Source organism: Saccostrea cucullata, unplaced genomic scaffold (genome assembly GCF_032062105.1).
Source record: "Saccostrea cucullata isolate Sc308-1 unplaced genomic scaffold, CSIRO_AGI_Scuc_v1 ctg12073, whole genome shotgun sequence".
In the NCBI taxonomy this organism is placed as follows: Eukaryota; Metazoa; Mollusca; class Bivalvia; order Ostreida; family Ostreidae; genus Saccostrea; species Saccostrea cuccullata.
The window spans coordinates 12501-18927 of record NW_026921424.1 but is presented as its reverse complement, the minus strand read 5'-3'; the positions used below and the strand labels follow the sequence as shown (position 1 = coordinate 18927).

Below are 6427 nucleotides of genomic sequence, written 5' to 3'. Positions count from 1 at the left end.
AAAATTTGGTCAGCCATTTTGGCCACACCCTACCCAGGGGGGTCATGATTTGAACAAATTTGAAACTACACTACCTGAACATGCTTCCATATAAATATGATGAATTATGGCTTTGTCATTCTTGAGAAGAAGATTTTTAAAGAATTTTCCTATATATATATTTCTATGTAAACTTTGGTTGGCCATTTTGGCCCCGCCCTACCCCGGGTGGGTCATGATTTTAACAAACTTGAAACTACACTACCTGAGCATGCTTCCATATATATATGATGAATTATGGCTTTGTCATTCTTGAGAAGAAGATTTTTAAAGAATTTTCTATATATTTCTATGTAAAAGTTTGGTCGTCCATTTTGGCCCCGCCCTACCCCCGGGGGTCATGATTTGAACAAACTTGAATCTACACTACCTGAGCATGCTTCCATATAAATCTGATGAATTATGGCTTTGTCATTCTTGGGAAGAAGATTTTTAAAGAATTTTCCTATATATTTCTATGTAAACTTTGGTCAGCCATTTTGGCCCCACCCTACCCCCAGGGGTCATGCTTTGAACAAATTTGAATCTACACTACCTGAACATGCTTCCAATAAATATGATGAATTATGGCTTTGACATTCTTGAGAAGAAGATTTTTAAAGAATTTTCTTATATATTTCTATGTAAAACTTTGGTCGGCCATTTTGGCCCCGCCCTACCCCCAAGGGTCATGATTTGATTTTAGTGTCCTCTATATTTTGCTCAAATGAACTCATGGATTCAATCGATTAATAGTAACACTAACTTACCTATAGCATCCACCACACAGGCTTCTCTGGTGTACGCTTCCACAGGGATGACACTATGAAAACAATGCAGGGAGACAACTTCTTGACCATCATTCCAGATGTCCAAGATATGTTGGACTTTCTTGCCAGCCTACAAAATACATCAATCTAATTTCACTAGACAGTTTTTAAATAAAATGATTTGCTTACTTATTTTAAAACATTACAGTGTAAGGTATACTTATTTGGACCTATAAACCATTTTACATGTAAGAGCACAATGAAGTCAAATAAAACAAGCTCATACCTTGAATGATAAAGAAATAATTTTTTTCAAAAATGTTCGAACGATAGTCAACTATCGACTATTCGGAACATTTTTCTCTTGGAAAAAAATCTCATAGATAGCACAATTCAAAGCTCTGGACAGCTTTCGTAAATTTATGTAAAAAATAACATCAAATGCCCGTATTGCAAACCGAATCTCAGATATAAGATAATGAAATGAAATAGATTTGCACAAGCGATTCTTGTCACATTCATTGGTCTATACAGTCAGTTTCTTTCTAGTAAGCTTACAGAATAGTCAGCACAATGTTTTTAAAGTTTATTAAAATTAATTGGACAAGGGGAGGCCGCAGACTTGTCAAAATTTTTTAATCGTTGTCAGACATTTGGACTGACAAAGTCGCGATCGAATGTTTTGTCGGACCAGGCAAACTTTTGTCAGACCAGATACTTGTACGTTATTTTGATGCTGGTAAAATCATATGAATAACAGCACCAAAATGTCCTTTATTATTTTCAATAGCCTTCAATCTAACAAGTTTCCTTTCTTGGGATAACAAGGACATAAATGACAAGTTTTAGGACTTTGCTATAACAAATTTACTTAGCTAGGGTCAACATGCTGTGTACTCGGCCATTTTTTTTCTGTGTTTGTGACCTTGAACTACGCATCCCGATCCTGACCTTTATTAGATTTGCACTGCGCTCATTTTTTTTCAAACGGTCATCTGGACCAACGTTTTCTTAAATGTTATCAGTCCAGACAAATTTTTACCGGCCTTGCCGACAGGACCAACGGATTTTGACAAGTCTGTGTTAAAAACACACTATCCACACGTCAGATAATTTTGTCAAATACTGCTGTAAGATTCTTGTTTTAATAATTATCAAAACTTCAAAACTTTATGGCTATGGTGTGTTCTTAGCATTTAAACATTCTTAGAGGTAATAATGAATTTATAATTGGTACAAGTCCAATTAATAATTTTCAAAGCTAAGTTTATAGCTGCATAATTTACTACAATAACAAAAAGGTCAGTAATTGAGAAATAATTATTGCGGTATGTAATTACTGTACTTTCTATAAGTATACACTGTGGGAAATTGTATACTGTTAAGGTGTTTAAGCTCTTATTCGGATGTGGACGTATACTATTAATGGTTTGAGGAATGACGCCTTTTTTCACTTTTGAGATGAGAATTTCTTTATCACATGCTTTTCTTGCATTTATTAAATATTCCAATGTTGTTTCATTATTCGATCGTCTGGCCATTCGACAGATAGTCAAATAGTTTAACAACAGAGCTTCAGTTATGTTGTTCTTTGCTTTTGTACTTTTGCTTGTTTCACTTACTTTACTCAGATTATTGTTCATATGGGACTGGGCTTCAAAGAGATGACAGTACAGTCGGGACCGCTTTCCTTTGCCAATGTAAAATATAGCACCAACAAATATCTTAAATGTCTCCAAATCTCCTAAAAATTAAATTTTAATACAATGATGATTAGGGTATGAAAATGGATAATCACAAATTCTTAGTGATTGATATTCTTCTTTTTAGATCACACAGAGAGAAAAAAATAACAATATAATTAAAATCAGAAGCTGCTAAAAACTTAACGGCAGCAAAGAATTAGTTTCATCTTAAAAATTTTAAATTCTGAATTTCAAACGAAGCACTGATCCTGTATAACTGAGGAAAAACTTACCGAGGCTATCTGCCCTGTTGGGTAGGTCCTGTGTGATCCGAGGATCCAGTAAGAGATAGTTAAAGGAGGACTTGAGGGCCCCCTCCCCCCAGGTCCCGGAGAGACTCGTCAGTAAACACCTTAATCAGCTCCTCCTCCATCTCTCGCAGACCCACCACGTCAAACTGTCCCTCAAAACTGTTACACAGCACTGACAGGTAATCTGAGGAAAAAATGAGTTATTGAATTGTTTGGTTCTAAAACATTATTCAAGCAATGACAAGGGACTTTTAGTCAAATCTAATCATGCTAAGATAGCAAGTCAATGAAAGTGTATTCATAAACGTTCATGATCCATGAGATTAAAATTATACAGTGTAAGAAAAGTTAAAAATAAAGTTGATTGTTTTGACGAATAGGGAAATTGAAAACTGGTCACAGAATTGACAGAAGTATTAAGATCAATAAGATGTATTAAGCAAAGATGTTTAAGATAATTATTATTAAATGTAATTGGTATATTTTAAAATTTGCTGTAATTCAAAACACACCTGGGAACTTCTTCAAAATTCCAAGCTGGCCCCCTTGTAGATTAGTTTCCAGTTGTTTAAGTATTGCGAGGTATGTCTGCCCAGTAGACGGAATAACTGGTCCAGGCTTGTCCCCTAGGCCCTGTAACTTCTGTCGGATTTCTTTATTTGATAACACATTATTGATGTCATCTGATGTATGGGAGTAACATTTCCAGTCGTACAATTCTGTCCACTGGGAGTCCACTGTTGACAGGCTACATATACTGTTGTTGATGAATGGACGGCCACTATTTCCACAAAACGATGATAGAATATGCTTTTCGATCAGTTTGTTGCCAGTGTCTGGATCTTCCCAGTACTGAATCGTGGATTCTGCCGTACTTCCCCGAGATATAGTATCTATACTGTATAGAAGTGTCTTCTTGAGATCATCATATGGATCATACAGTTCAGTATCTTCAGAGTTTCCTGAATGTTCTAGAGTTGACGAACACATGTCAGTAGCTAACGGAAAATTTTGTTGATGCCAATGTCTGACAAGTTCCTTCTTACTTGGGGATTTCAAGGTGAGACTATTTAAACTTTTGGCAAAGCTGGGTTTACTTGGAGGACAAAAGCTGTCATCTGAGGTCAAAAGGTCGCTCAGGTTTGCTGGTAGAGAGGATGGTAGGGCTACGGGGGGTGAGAATACTTTCCTTTGGTTAGGAGATCTGAGGGTCTGTGTAGGATATCTGACGGACTGTGTAGAAGATTTGAGATTCATGACACTGAACTGCCTGAGAACGTCATTATTTTCAGGACAAAAGCTTTCATCTGACATCATCAGATCACTCATATTCACAGGGTAAAATGGGCGTGGAGAACATCTCGGTGAAGTCATCTTATCTTTGAAAACCTCACACACATAGTTTTCATTGTTCACCACACTTATCTTTCCTTGGTTATATCTTCCTGTCCAAAGCCTGTCTGTGGACTAATGCCTCTGAGCGCATTTCTGTTGTGGTTCAAACAAGGACTATTTTGCTGTTTGCCACATGTACATGTTTCACAATGACTGGTGCAAGCTAGAAATGTAAGGAATTAATTAGCAAAAAAGTCAAAATCTTAATTCTTAAACAAAGTCAGAGACTGGAAGAAATGGTGTCCTAAAAAAAATTCACTATTGTACCTTGGAGCTTTGATATCGATGATCACTGATTAATGGCTGGTGATTTAGACAAGGGGTTCTTTAGCAGTGGGGGATGATGAGGTATTCCATCAGTCAACAACGAATGGAGTTTCTCTTAGAAAAACAGACAGCTCTAAAATAAATAAACAACACAAAAAAGTTTACAATATTTAACCAGAAGTCTCTGTCGAGACTGAAGCTCTACTGGTTTGTACTTATAGCAAAGAGAGGGAAAAGTACTTAAGCAGTTGGGAATTGAAACTTAACAACAGCAATAATTAAATAAACTAGAAACGATCTCGTTGCGAGCAACGAGAGGTCTTCCGTCCGATTCTAGAAAAAAAAGCTAGTAAAGTCGAGTTGAATCCAGGTCGCCAGCGTGAAAATCCAATCCGCTTTTTTCCCCTTTCTCTCCTCCAACGTAACCATTATATTTCTACTGCTCTAAATGTACTTGTGTATACTTTTGCTACAGTACATGTCTAAGAATTATAAAAGACGGGCCATTATTCATAATTTCGCGCCAAACGCCACATTAAATCTTCGCACCTTTTCTTTGGATCTGAAAACAGACTATTCAATAGGTGTGATAGCTTCAATGAAATTAACAAAAAAAAACGTTTAGATAGCCTACATTTCGAGGTTTGGTTTGTATATATTTAACACATTGTACACATTCTATAGAAAAGTAACACAAAAGCAGTGAAATGACTATAATTTAATTTTTTTTATTTCACGTCTCAGAAGTGAACTATGCCGATTTGTTACACTTTCATAAAAAGGTTGAAATGTTTCGCCAAAAAAACATGCCTCGGAATGGAAAGTCAAGGAATAAGATACCATTTATGTTCAATAACTTGATTCAGATCTTTGAGAAAAGAATGTTAATATATACTCCATTAGACGATCTTATTAAAATGGTTTTCTTATTTTTGTCTTTTCTACTTTTAATATCACACAAGTGTGCATTTTAAAAACAGTGGTTATACGTTTTATACTTACTATATACATGCATCGATATTGTTTCTTGAAAAACTATAACTTATAACTATGATTTAAGATCTGTTTTTCCATCTTGCAAAACAAATGATAATAGGTATCTCTCATTTGCACATTTAGTCTTTTCTTTTTCTACTTTGAAACCAACCAAAACCAGTTACAGAAGACGTTTGAGAAGACCCTGGAATAAATCTTTAGTTTGACACAGAATTGTAACGTAATTACTACGTGATCTATTAACGCGCAAACCATTAAGCTATTGGGAGCACTGCTCTAAATATACTTGTGTATACATTTGCAACAGTACACCTGTCTAAGAATTATAAAAGGCGGGCCACTATTGATAATTTCGCACCAAACGCCACGAGTAGATATTCGCGCCATTTCTTTGGACTGATCTATTAAATAGGTGTTATAGCTTCAATGAAATTAAATAAATAAAACATTCTTATCGCCTTTATTTTATTTCGACGTTAAGAAGGTATATTTAACACATTGTACACATTACATATCGTATCTAGCCCAGTTAAAGTAAAGCAGTGAAACGGAAATTAAGTTTTAAGATTGACACGTAATTACAACGTACTACTACGTGAAAGTCGAAGTAGTTTTTTACATTTCATGTATCCTTATGTCAGAATGGTTTAATCAAACGCTCAGCTGCCTCCATAAACCCCTACTCGCGAAATGGCGGAGTTGACAGAGGCAGACGCCATCTTGGACGCGCTTCAGATTTTCAAATATTAATATCTAGAGTTCAGATTAACCAATATTCAAACAACTTATATAGTAAGCATTAATAGAAAGGTCTCTATTAATATTCCAAAAATAAATAAAAAATATTGAAAAACAAAAAAGTTAGAAAATACGATTTTTTCAATTCGCTTCTCCTAACGACAGGAAGTACCGACGACTAACAAAAGGTCGCGTCCTGGATGGTATATATCACGATCTATAATCCCTGAAATTTTCATATTGATAT

At 35.4% G+C, this 6427-nt stretch overlaps 1 pseudogene; it reads right to left on the bottom strand.

The window, feature by feature from the left end:
* Window positions 1–788: 788 nt before the first annotated feature.
* The window catches only part of LOC134259910 (uncharacterized), a 16815-nt pseudogene continuing 11176 nt past the window's right edge, over window positions 789–6427 (bottom strand).